Source organism: Jaculus jaculus, chromosome 7 (assembly GCF_020740685.1).
Source record: "Jaculus jaculus isolate mJacJac1 chromosome 7, mJacJac1.mat.Y.cur, whole genome shotgun sequence".
NCBI lineage: Eukaryota > Metazoa > Chordata > Mammalia > Rodentia > Dipodidae > Jaculus > Jaculus jaculus.
The window spans coordinates 54,256,314-54,270,219 of NC_059108.1; the positions used below are offsets into that span (position 1 = coordinate 54,256,314).

At 41.8% G+C, this 13,906-nt stretch overlaps 1 protein-coding gene and 1 pseudogene across 5 annotated transcripts in view; one reads left to right on the plus strand and one right to left on the minus strand.

Annotated features, from left to right (window-relative positions):
- The window catches only part of Klhl32 (kelch like family member 32), a 265,516-nt gene extending 265,284 nt beyond the window's left edge, over positions 1-232 (minus strand). For 2 of the 5 annotated variants that reach the window (XM_045154376.1, XR_006638120.1), the window contains exon 1: positions 138-169. The gene's annotated coding sequence lies outside the window, so the exon portion shown is untranslated. Of the gene's footprint in view, positions 1-137 lie in introns of all 5 variants that reach the window. The other 3 variants (XM_045154373.1, XM_045154372.1, XM_045154375.1) reach the window with 3 other exon arrangements.
- Positions 233-258: 26 nt separating this feature from the next.
- Positions 259-13,906, plus strand: part of LOC101599202 — a 58,538-nt pseudogene continuing 44,890 nt past the window's right edge.

The following is a 13,906-nucleotide window of genomic DNA, read 5'->3' on the forward strand; positions in this document are numbered from 1 at the left end:
GCAAGTAAGGGGAGTATTGATGTTCCCGCCGGCGGGCGAGCACCCCCGACCCCCTCTAGGTCTCGCCCCGCAGCCCACCACCTCCCGTCGGGTCTGCGAGCGCCGACCCGAACCCACTCGCCGAGAGGCCGGCTTACCCAAGGGACGAGCGGTCGCCGTGCGCGCGGCCCGGCTCTGCGGTGCACCCGGCTCGGCTTCGCCAGGCGCGGAGCTGGGAACCTCAGCAGCTCCGCCCGCCGGGCTGGGGATGCGGTAGCGATGCGCGCGGCGGGCGTGCCGGCAGTGCGCGCCCCCGGCACGGCCGCGACCGCCAGCCCCGCGGGCGGCCCGTCTGGCTCGCCGCCCAGCCCCAGCGGCCGCCCCGCGCCCGCCCCGCCCCGCCAGCCCGCGAGCGCGCGCCCGGAAGTGGCCCTCCCCCGCGCTCGGGCACCTGCGCCGCGGCCGCGGTCACGTGCGCGGCCTGTCGCCCGCGGGCGGCCGGAGGGACTGCGCCACCCTTCCGGGCCGCCGCAGGTGCCCTCGTGGCTCCGCTGGCCTGGCCATGCCGCGAGTTCCCGCAAGGTCCCCGGTAGGCACCTTTTGAAGAAATGATAGGGGACAGAGTGGCCTGATGTCCCCAACCTGAGGGATGAGGACTTGCGTTTGGTTGTAGCTCGTGCAGCATTAAAACCACTGACGGCAACTTCGGACCACACTTGAACCCGGGGCCTGGCACACCAGGGCATCATTCTTGTCAGTCCTGTGCAGACCTGCGGACATGCTCCCACTTACGAGAAATGAGTAGATTTAGTAGGTAAATGCTGCATGTTTGAATTGAAAACCTTGGCCCCACTGTCGTTCGAAATTGGAGAGAATTATTTAGTATTTTGGAATATAAACTACTCAAAGATTTTAAACTACATCGTGGAATACTACAGGATGCCAAGCCGTATCTTATACAGGTTTATGTTTTTCCATATTTCGGGTCTAGGCAGGTGGCTTCATCTCATAGGAGGTGTTTGTTCTTGGCCGACTCGAGTCTGAAACCAGGGCTCAGCAATCATTTTCCACTTTGAGACACAACGGTTTCGAGATCTGCTTGACCTCCTGGCACCTGTCTTCCACTGCTTCATCTTCACGGTCTTCGTATATGGACGTGTGGACACTCACCCCTCATTAGCACTCCTGGGTCCCAGGACAGGAGCACAGGGAGAATTTCAACTGGCTGTAAAGAGGAACAGCGGCATTCTCTAAAATTCTTTATAAGCAACTAATGTGTTTTTTATTTGACGCCAGAAGATCCCATCTGAAGGCATTTCAGACTCAAAATATTGACAATGGTGCCAAGAAATAAAACAATTTTAAAGTTCATGAAGCATTTGTCATTAAAGTAACTATGCTTACTATTTTAAACCTATTTATAGTGACGGGAATCTCTGTATAGCTTGATGCCACCAACTCACCATCTGTATGAGTGAGGAAGTGTTCTCTGTAGTTGGGTAATTTAAGTTTCTTGGTCAATGTTGTATCATTGACCTGAATGTGAGGCTTGATAAATATTGCTTACTGGCACGTCCATAATGTGAATTAAATAAAATACATGCTAATTGCCTGGAAAAAATACATGGTTCAGAGAAGGTAATTCTTTTCCTAAATGACTCCTTATGTATTTATAGTATTTTTTAAAGCCTTTTATTTCTTTAAAGTAAGAAATTCAGTGTTTTTTATATAGCTACCCAACACGTATATCTTCCAGTTTAGTCAATTTGTACAGCTTTTAGATACCATTTCTCTAGGGAACCACTAAAAAAAAAAATCTTCTTATTAGGGAAATAGATAAAGCCAGACAGGGTGACAAACACTGATAATTCCAGCATTTAAAAGCTAAGGCATGGAAATCAGAAACTTGAGACCAGTGTGTGCTAGTGAGACCCTCTCCAAGAAAAAATAAATAAATAAATAAAGGGAGAGGGAGAGAGGAAAGAGGGAGGAAGAAATGAAGGGAGAGGAAAACCAGAGGGAGGAAAGATTCAAACAATGGTTCCTAAAAGGTGCTCTTTGGTCTTCCAGTCATTTGTTCAGCAACTGGATTTGTTTTTGTTGCCATTTTTACTCTCATAGAACTAGAAACGCATTTACTTTTCAGTAACAAGAGCTTGTTTCTGTTTCAATCCGTGATAAGAAAGAAACAGAGGAAACAAAAGTAAGTGTTGGTACTTTGGGAGTCAAGAGAAGCTACTTCACTCAAATGAAGCACAGGGGAATTTTAACAGAAGGCTGTGGGGAACTTGAGAGTTGATGGGAGTCTTCCTGGCTGGAAGTCAGCAGAGAGCACAGAAGGGCCAGCTGGACAATCAGGGAAGGAATGTGATAACTGGTGCTGGACTAGATGAACACTATTTATTTATTTTTTATTGTTGAGATAGAGAGAGGGAAAGAGGCAGATAGAGAGAATGGGCACACCAGGGCCACTAGCCACTACAAATGAACTCCAGACACATATGCCACCTTGTGCATCTGGCTTACGTGGGTCCTGTGGAATCAAACTGGGGTCCTTTGCTTTGCAGGCAAGTGCCTTAACCACAAAGCCATCTCTCCAACGATAGATGAATACCTCTTATACTTCCAATTCAGATTCTAGCTTCCTTTTTTCTAACTTGGTGCCTTAGTCTATTCAGATGGACTTGGGTAGGACCTTTGATAACCACCACAAGAAATTTAAGACAGAAAACTTGGGCTGGGGAAATGGCACAGCAGTTAAAAGTGCATGTTTCCAAAGCTTAACAGCCCAGGTTTGATTCCCCAGTATACACATAAAGTCAGATACACAAAGTGGCATGTGCATCTAGAGTTCCTTTGCAGTGGCAAGAAGCCCTGCTGCACCCATTCTTTCTATCACTCTCATTCACTCTCTCCCTCTCTTTCTCCTCACAAATAAGTAAAAATATTTTCCATAAAGAAGACACTTAGGTGGCTAGAAAATAGCATACATTTGCAACAGAAAATAGGGTGGGTGCTAGATTTAATGAGTTAAGAAGCAGTAAGGGCTGAATTCCTACCACAGTTGGTAATTAAATAAGTCAACTGGGAATACAGCTCAGAGTTGATCACTTGTCTCATATGTGTGCATGAGGCTCTGTGTTCAATGTTTAATTTCACAGAAACAAAGAAAAAGAGAGAGAGAGAGAGAAAGAAAGTGAGGGAGGAAAAGATGGGATGAGGGAGGAAGAAACCTGAGATCTGAGATCTTACTAGGGAAACCTCTTCCACTTTCCAAAGTCTCCTAGAGGTTTAGTTTGGAACACTTATTTTTCGGTTTACTTCTTAAACTCCACAGATTTTTGCAGCATTTTTTGTTTTTGTCTATCATTAGCTTGTCCATGGACCAAGATGTAGGAACACAGGAGAGATAAATCTAATGTTAACATAAACTTTAATGCAACCTGTGTTTTTACAACTTTGTAAGAATCAGGGTAAGTTAGAATTGTCTGTAGAGAGATAAGATTTCACTTTCATATTACCTCATAAAGGAGAACATAAAGCTCCTTACTCAACTACAATGCATATCCGCTGTAGACATCTTTGTTCACAGTAAGTGAGAAGGTGTCATGGTTTTCTGTCAGAGGCATTGAGGAATCACTGAGCCATATTTCTAATTACTGTACTTCTACAGAGGAAAGATCAATATTAATGTTGACAAAACCAAAATTGATTTTGGCTGACATTCTCTAGTTTTGAAGTGGAAAATATGAAATAATTCTTAATAGCACCTCAATTTATTTAACTAACTGTGGTTGCACCTGATAGCTAATTCAGCCTACTTATTCATCCATTATCAGTCTAAACTAGTTAAAGAAACATTTCTGCTAAAATTTTTGATGTTTACATATTCTCTGCCATATTCTCGGGAATGAAATGCCATTGTTTTCAGTCTCATTTAATGTAATGAACTAGAAATTTATTCCTATCCATAATACATAATATTTTCATTATAGTATCAAGAAGGCATAAACAAAATATAAAGAGTATCCTCAGTGACTATGAGGGCAAGACAAATTTAAAATAAATTGAATAATTTAATGTACCAGATTAGCAAAGATATAAAAAGATTGTGTTATAGCTTATATATAAAGGGTCAGCAGCTTTTCTTGATAGCCATTCCATAGTCCTGGCATCTCCAACATTCCAACGTCTCCACTGCAACCCATAGTTTTATCTTCATAGCTCCATGCCATGAACCTGCCTTTCACTGCCTATTGGCCATCTCTAGAACTTCGTTATCCTCTATTTCTTGTATCCTGATATGTCTAAAAACCAGTATCAGGTATCTGATGTACATGAATGTGTGTGTGTGTGTGTGTGTGTGTGTGTTTTGAAACCCAACTTTGAGGAGCAGAAAACTCATGGTTTTATTTGTTTCTTTCCTATGTTTGTCCCTTGTATATGGTTTTTCCTTCTCTTATTACTCTAGCTAAGGCTCTGCTAAGTATACTGAACATGAGAGGAGACAGTGGGTACTTCTGTCTTCTTCCAGATATTGAAGGAAATGTTCTGCTTTTCTTCATTCAAAGTAATGATCTATAGGTTTGTCCTATGTAGCTGTAGCAGACAATCCCAGGTTGCTGGGATGAATTTCCAAACCAGGCACAAGTTATGGGAGGAAGAGATTTATTTGAAGATTACAGATCAAAACGAAGTTCCATAATGTTAGAAGAAATTGGCCCACTTTCACAGGTCCATGCAGAGAGAAAGACCAAATTCTGGCACTTTGCGTATCTTTAGACTGGAATTCCAAATCTGTCTCCAAACACACTTTAGGGCTGGACCCTTGGATCTGTCCACAGTGAAACCTCCTCCAGCCAGGTGGCTGAAGATCTAAATTACAAGATTGAATAAACTCCCAAATCTACTGGGGGACATCCATGCAAACCACCATAGTAGCCTTTATTAGTTTTAGGTATGTTTTGTCTATTCCTAATTTCTTCAGAACTCACATTATGAAAGCATGTTGAACTTAACCAAATACCTTTTCTGTATCTGTAAAGATAATCATATGATTTCTATCCTTTGATTAATTTATAGGGTGAATTATATTTATTGTTTTGTGTATGTTAAGCCAACCTTGCTGGAATGAAAAAATGAAACCAACTTGATCATGATATGTGATCTTAATGTATTCTTGGATTCCGTTTGCAAATTATTTTGTTGAAAATTTTTTCATCTATGTTCATCAGGGAATTGGTCTGTAGTTTTCTTTTTTGTTGTCTCTTTATCTGGTTTTGATATCAGGACAACCCTGTCTTCATGGAATAGTGCTCCTTTTCTTTCTATTTTGAGGAACAGTTTGAGAAGTGTTTTCCTTAGATCTTCCTTAAAAGTTTGATAGTGAATCCATTTTGTCCTGGGATTTTTCTTTGTGGGGAAACTTTTAATTACTGTTTCAATCTCATTGTTCATTGTGGGTCAGTTTAAATGATTTATATCTTCTGGCTTTAATTTTGGTAGTGAATGCACACTTAGAAATTAACCGATTTCATCTAGGTGTGTCTTGGGGGATGTAAATTTTCATAGCATTCCTTCATGATAATCTGGATTTCAGTGAGATCTGTTATTACAACTCCTTTTTCATCTGTAATTTTATTTATTTGGGTCTTCTCCCTCCCTTTCTTTCTTTCTTTTTTCTTTTTCGAGGTAGGATCTCACTCTAGCTCAGGCTGACTGGGAAATGACTCTGTAGTCTCAGGGTAGCCTCGAATTTATGGCAATCCTCCTACCTCTGCTTCCCGAGTGTTGGGATTAAAGGCATGTGCCACCACGCCCAGCTTCTCTCTTTCTTTTCACTAGTTTGATTAAAGGGTTTTAGTCTTGTTAACTTTTTCACAGAACTATGTGTTTGATTTTGTGTATTCTTCTTTTAGTCTGTACTGTATTATTTTCTGCTTTAATTTTAATTATTTCCTGGAATCCACTAGGTTTAGGATTGGCATCTTCCTGTTTTTCTAGCACTTTAAATTGCATCATTTATTTATTTATCATGTTTGTTTGAAACCTCTCAGAACTTTTTTGTTTGTTTGTTTGTTTTTCAAGGTAGGGTCTCACTCTAGCCCAGGCTGGCCTGGAATTCACTCTATTCTAAGGGTGGCCTCAAACTCACGGCAATCCTCCTACCTCTGCCTCCCGAGTGCTGGGATTAAAGGCATATAACACCACGCCTGGCACCTCTCAGAATTTTTAATGTGTGCACTTATAGCTATGAAATTTACTCTTAGAAGTGCCTTGAATGTACCCCATAGACCTGGTAGGCTGTACTATAATTTTCATTAATTTCTAAACATCTTTTATCTCCTTTATGATTTCGTCAGTGATCCACTATTCATTCAAAAGTGTACTGTTCAGGGCTGGAGGGATGGCTTAGCAGTTAAGGCATTTGCCTGCAAAGCCAAAGGACCCAGGTTCAATTCCCTAGGGCCCACATTAGCCAGATGCACCTGGGAGTACACTTGTCTGGAGTTTGTTTGCAGTGGCTGGAGGCCCTATCACACTTATTATCTCTCTCTCTCCCTTTCACTGTCAAATAAATAAATATAAAATAAAATTTAAAATGTACTGTTCAGTCTCATTTATGTGGCTGATGGTTTCTTTCATTGTTGGTTTATGTTTATATTTATATTCCACTGTGATCTGATTAAATACAATGAATTATATTGACAGTTTTGTATTTATTAAGACTTGCCATGTGACCTATAAAGTAGTTAATTTTGGAGACACTTCCATGTACCCCAAGAAGAGTGTACTGTATTCTATATGTCTTGGATGGAATGTTCTGAGATATCTGTTAAATCCAGCTTGTCTATGGTATAACTTAGCTCTGAAGTTATCTTTGCTGATTTTTAGTTTAGAGGATGTGTCTAAATATGTAAGTTGAGTATTAAAGGCTCCCATGATTATGGTGTCAGGACCTATGTCCTTTTACAAATTTTGTAGCCCAGCATATGGTGCATAGATGCTTATAATTGTTCCTTTTTAATTTTAATTTTTTAATATTTATTTATTTATTTATTTATTTGATAAAGAGGGAGGGAAAGAGAGAGAGAGAATGGGCATGTTAGGGCCTCCAGCCACTGAAAACACACTCCAGATGCATGCACCACCTTGTGCATCTGGCTTATGTGGGTCCTGTGGAGTTGAACCTGGGTCCTTTGGCTTTGCAGGCAAGTGCCTTAACCGCTAAGCCATCTCTCCAGCCCTAATTTTTATTTTTTATTGACAACTTCTATACTTACCAACAATAAGCTCAGATATTTCCTTCCCCTCCCCCACTTTCCCCTTCACAACTCTGCTCTCCATCATGTCCCCTCCCTTTCTCCATTAGTCACTCTTTTTTTTTTAAATTTTTTTTTGTTCATTATTTATTTATTTATTTGAGAGTGACAGACATAGAGAGAAAGACAGATGGAGGGAGAGAGAGAGAATGGGCGCGCCAGGGCTTCCAGCCACTGCAAACAAACTCCAGACGGGTGCGCCCCCTTGTGCATCTGGCTAACGTGGGACCTGGGGAACCGAGCCTCAAACCGGGGTCCTTAGGCTTCACAGGCAAGCACTTAACCGCTAAACCATCTCTCCAGCCCCATTAATCTCTTTTAATTTGATGTCATCATATGTTTCTCCTATTATGAGGGTCTTGTGTAGATACTGTAGGTACTGTGAGGTCTCAGATATTGAGTCCAATTTCTGTCTGGACAGTCGCATTGTAAGGAGTGGTACACTTCTTTTGGCTCTTACATTCTTTCCACCACCTCTTCTGTAATGAACCCTAGGCCTTGGGGAGTGTGATAGAGATGTTTCAGTTCTGGACAATCCCCAGTCCTTCTTCTCACCACTATGTTGCCTTTTGGGTCATCCCAGTGGTCATCACCATCTGAAAAGAGAAACTTCTCTAACCAGAAGTTAGAGTAGCATTAATCTATGAATATGAACATTAAGTATAGTGCTTTCAGAGCAGTTTGGTGAGAATAATATATACATTTATCCAGACATTTATCCAGGCTTTATACCTCTAAGGCTCATGACCTCCCTGCCACAGGCTTTTGATTAGGTTTTCAGTACCAGGCATTCATTCATTCCCATAGAGCAGGCCTTCAGTCCAATTAGGGAGTAGTTGGATTTCCCCAGAGCAGACATGCCACTACTGCACTCATTCCGTCATTTGGCCTGTCTTGCCAAACTTCCAGTGTCCACTGTTTTCACCCTTGATGACTTCTGTCTCCCATAGGCTAATTGTTACAACTTGTTGATGAACTATTTTCTTTGTTAATATTTAGTGTCCCTCTTTGTCTGTTTTGATTTGTTTTGGCTTGAACCCTACCTGTGATATTTTGAATATAAAATGTGTCTCCCCCTATCACCTCATGTGTTTGTGATTCAGCCTCATGCATTTTGAATGCTTGCTTCCCAGCTACTGGTAATCTGGGAAGTGGAGGTTTCTTGACAAGGTGTGTCACTGGGGCCAGACCTTGAGGTTATCAATTTGTGTTGATTTTACAGGGTTCACAGTTGAAAGACCATCTTGAGTTTCAGTGAATTTCAGAAGAGACTTTGGACTTTTGAATGGTGTTGGGATTAGTAAAGACTATGGAGAATTTTAAAGTAGGACTTTACATTTTTGTTTATTTATTTATTTTTGTATCATGAGATGGTTGTAAATCTATGGGAGCCAAGGGCAGAACATGGTACTTTGAAGTTAAAGTGTCCCCCATAGCCTTATGTGCTTATATTAAATTTCATCTGTTTTGAGTGGTTGGCCCCAAGCTGGTAGTAATTTTGGAGGAGGAGTATAACCGGTGGCAGACTCTAATGTTTGTTAGCCCATTTCCAAGCACAGAACCTAAACTATTTCCACCCATATAGGAGACAGCTTCCTGTTCCTACCATGCTTAAGCAACCATGGTGAAACTTTCCCTTGAAACTGTAAGTCTGAAATCAACCCTTTCCTCCCATAAGTTACTTTGATCAGTTATTTTGTTCCAGCAATGATAAAAGGCTTACAACACTACCTTATCCCATATAATAATAGCTATACCAACTTGTTTATGCTTAGGTTGTGGATGCCTTGATAGCTGGGTATGTTTCTTGGAGACAACAGATAGTTGTATCTTGTTATTTAATCCAGTTAGTCTGAGTCTTTTTATTGGTTGAGTTGAGGCTATTTATACTTAAAATTATTATTGAGACTTATTTTCCCCCTAGGGTTTTGTTGGGTAAAGTTCTGGTTGGCTGGTAATTCTTTTTCTCCTCCACTCTTAGTTTTGGGGTGTCACTGGCTAGCTTTGTTAAACATGGCAGACTCATTTCCAGTCTTCTTTGCTCTTCTCTTCTTTTCTTGGTAGGAATTCTTATAAATGTTCTTATTGATGACACTGTTTTTCTTCTCTGTATAACATTTCTGTAAAATTTGTGTATTGCTAGTTTGGTTATCATGAGCTTTGTTGATTTGTGTTTATCTTGGAATATGCTTATTTCTTAATCAATTTTAAAGTATAATATCTCAGGGCATATAATTCTTGGTAAGAAGTTGTTTACTATCAGGTCCTGAAACATGCTGTTCTATGTTTCTCTGTTTTTTAGGGTGCTAATGAAACATCGAAACTTATTCTGATGGTCTTGCCTTTGTATATGAGCTGGCATTTTTCCCTTACAGTTTTTAGTATCATTTTTTTACTTTGCATTTTTGACATCTTGCATCATGGAGAAGTTCTCTGATTGTTTGTGCTTGAAGTTCTAAATGATTTTTGTGTTTGCATGTCAATTTTTTCTCTAGATTTGGGAAATTTTCTGCTATGACTTCATTAATAATCCTGTTCTGTTATTCCTGTAAATGATATCTCAGCTACTTCTCCTGCCCTGTAAATTATATGGTTTGGTCCCTTGACTATATCCCAGACATCTAGGAAATATGTTGGTATTCTTTAATTTTTTTTCTTTTTTGTCTTTATATGAATCTCTGTGAATTACTGTCTCCACTTGGTCCTCTGTCTCTGAAATTCATTCTTCTACCTGACTTTTGTCTGTTGGTGATACTCACTGTTGGGATTCTTATTGATTTATTGCCAGACTTCCTGTTTAATTCTTTTTTGTTGTTTGAATTGCTGAGTTTGTTTTACCTGTTTTGGACTTTCTTCTTCAATTTGTTTCAGTTTCATTCACTCTGGAGAATGTCTTAGCAAGATCTTGAATAAATTTCCTTAGCTCATTCATTTGTATATTTGAGCCTTTTATACAGTCCTTAGTCATTTGTGGAAGTAGGACTCTGAATCTTGAATCTGACATTTCCCTTGTCTCCATTGGGGATTTGAGGGCCAGGAGTGGGTTTGATCCCTCATATCCTTTGTCTTTTTTGTTGTGTTTTTCTCATATAAGCCAGACTTAACTTCCCCTCTTTCCAGCACTTGTTGGTAGTCTTTTTTGTTTTCTGTAGGCCCTCCTACAGGCCACTTCCCTAGTCACTGTACTCCTTGTGGTTATTTTGGGCTGAGGGGCAGTAGTGGTTGCCTCTTACTTACTCAACAGTTCTGGTTATACCTGCCTGTAGATGCCCCTCTCATATTACACTGGTAACTCTGAGTGATGGTTTCACTGACTGCATGAGCAGTCAGCATGCCAAGACCTGCTTTCCACCAGTAGCAGTAGTCTGTAGTTCTCCCTTATGGGCCAGTCATATGCCAGGGCCTACCATCTGCCAGTCACATTGATCAGGGGTTCACTGTGCAGGCCAGTTCTTGGATAGAATAGATATTTTCAGACAGATCTTTAGCTGTCTAGGTTTTTTTTTTTTTTTTAAGTTGACGTTTGAGCTGGGTGTGGTGCCTTTAATCCCAGCATTCAGGAGGCAGAGGTAGGAGGACTGCAGAGAGTTTGAGGCCACCCTGAGACTACATAGTGAGTTCCAGGTCAGCCTGGAGTAGAGTGAAACCCTACCTCGAAAAAGAAAAGTTGAAGTTCAACAGGTATAATGTAATCTCATACAATGTTGCATAAATGGAACGAGTGGGAAGGAAGGACAGAGATATATGTGTAACTGTGTGTTTTCCTATTAGACTTGTTGAGAAAGATAAAGGTGAATCTCAAACTTTCTCTCTGCAGGCTGTTATATATGAAGATCCTAGGGTCTTCCCTGTCACACCACTATTATCTACACTGTGCTACTGTGACCCAGGGAACTCACAGGTTCTATACCATTGACAGAATTAGGATGAACTGGGCTAGAGAAATGGCTTAGCAGTTAGGTACATGCCTACGAACTCTAAGAACCCAGGTTTGATTCTCCATGTCCCAGTAAGTCATGGTGGCACACGCATCTGGAGTTTGTTTGCAGTGGCTAGAGGCCCTGGTGTGCCCATTCTCACTCTCTCTCTGTCTCTCTCTCTCTCTTTCTCTCTGTCTCTAATAAGTAAATAAAAACTAAATCATATTTCTTTTTTTAAAGAATTAGGATGAACCTATTTCCATGGATCTAAGAGATCCTCTCCTGCTGGATGCTGGATTGTGATGGAACACCAATGGGAAGGAAAATGAACACTCTCAAACACAAGTCACAATTGTGTTGGGCTGGGCTGAATATACTCCCAGTGTTAGAACTGATGCTAGTAGAGACTGCTATCTCTAAGGCTGACACTGGTACTGTCAAGGACTCTTGGCCAGCACCTTGTCATGGCCCAAGGACACTATTTATTAAGTGGACACTGTTTTCTCAACATCCCACCAGAAGGACACCCCTCCAGTATTCCTAGTTAACAGGCTTTGCTTTTACTTATCACATGCCTCCCAAGTGGTTTATTGTGTCTAGACACACGAACCCTTACTGTTCCTCTGAGGCCTAGTTTCTTAAAAGTCTTAAGTCAAGAAGCAAATATGGTTTGCTGGGTTTTTTGCTTTACCCAGATGATGTTATCCTTCTACTGAGGCAAGCTTCATAAAATGCCAACTTGATTAGTATCATATATTAATCAACCAAGCCAGCTGTATGGAAAATTTCAAGCTAATACTTTTTATTTTTTTTTGGGTTTTCAAAATAAGGTCTTGCTCTAGCCCAGGCTGACCTGGAATTCACTATGTAGAGTGGGGGTGGCCTTGAACACAATGGTCCTCCTACCTCTGCCTCCTGAGTGCTGGGATTAAAGGCGTGTGCCACCACTCCCAGTTTGAGCTAATACATTTAATATTACTGCTTTTGATAAGAAGGGACTTTGTTGGGAAAATACTAGTGATTCATAGAACTGCAGGGCTGGGAGGGGAAATCTACATACCTGAGCTTTTAAGGGAACCAGGAACACAAGTAACTTGCCTCATTAGGATTCCCACTCCTGGAGCATCTGGTTCTGTGGTGAGTCTATCACTAAGCTGAGGTTGAACTCAGGGAGGGGAGAAGGAAGAAGCAGGTGGGAAAAAATGAAGGAGAACTTTGAAGCAAAGATGATACAGTTTTTCTGCTTCAGCAAGGATACACAAAGCTGCACAGTTCAAGACAAAGACTCTTCATTGTTCCAGCATTCAAAGGGAGGCTTGGTTTGGGAATTTCATTACTCCTCTTTACTATTCCTTTTATTAGTTCTTTTTCCCCACTATTGCTTCAAAATATATTTTAGTTGAATCGCCTTAAGTCATCTTATTTTAGAACAAGGTCTCCTTTTAATTGATATAATTCCTCTAAAAGGGGATGAGTAGCCCATGGTATATGTGGTGGTTTGATTCAGGTGTCCCCCATAAACTTAGGTGTTCTGAATGCTAGGTTCCCAGCTGATGGAGATTTGGGAATTAATGCCTCCTGGAGGGAGTGTATCATTGGGGGCGGGCTTATGGGCTTTATAGCCAGTTTCCCCTTGCCAGTGTTTGGCACACCCTCCTGTTGCTGTGGTCCATCTTCTGTTGGCCAGGGGGTGATGTCCACCCTCTGCTCATGCCATCGTTTTCCCCTGCCATCGTGGAGCTTCCCCTCGAGCCTGTAAGCCAAATAAACCTCTTTTTCCCAGAAGCTGCTCTTGGTTGGGTGATTTCTACCAGCAATGCGACCCAGACTGCAACAGTAAAGTGGTACCAGGAGTGGGGTTGCTGCTAGACACCTGACTATGTGGCTTCAGCCTTTTGTAGCTGATTTTCAAGAGGAATGTGGAAGGAGTTGAAACCTTGGCCTAAGAGATGCCTTGCAGTGCTGTAAGTACAGCTTGATGGTCTATCCTGGTCAGAGCTGGAAGACCTGAAGCCAGTAAGAACTATGGACTGTGAGGTTTGGCTCATGAGGGTGAGAAAGAGCTGTGCTTGGACTGGGCTAGCAGTTTGTGTGAGAAGCTTACTCTTGTGCCCATGTCCTGAGAAGTTGTGCAGGGTTGCTTAGCATAGAAATGAACTGGTGTGTGCAGAGGGATATGGCACAGAAAGGAAAATCTTTGGGTGAACTGCTGCCCGTTCAGCTGCAACTGAGAGATTACAACCTTTGAGACTGGGCTAGCTGACCTGTGCTAGGGCAACAAGAAGAATGTCAACTCTTTTGAAGGTGTCTGAGTGCTCAAGGAGTGTCCTGTTCTTCAAAGTCTGCTTTATTCCCCCCTGGATTAACAAATTGGCACCCTACCTGGTATCGTGGAGTATAAGAAATGCTGGAAAGAGGGTCATTGAGTTTGCAACACGGTCTTGTGTTTTGGAAATGGCCATGGGCAGTGTGAAACGGGTTTGCTGGTTGCCTGCATAGAGACCCCATGGGGCCATGAGGATGAACCGTGGCTTGCAGTGGAGACCCAGTGGAGATGCCGGGACCATGAGATGGCTGCCGAGGAGCTGCCGGCCCCGATGAAGTTTTCCAGGACTGTGAGTAGCCTAGCTGGAGGGGCGGAATTGGAATACCAGAGACTTGTTGCTGGTTAGAATTATCGGACTT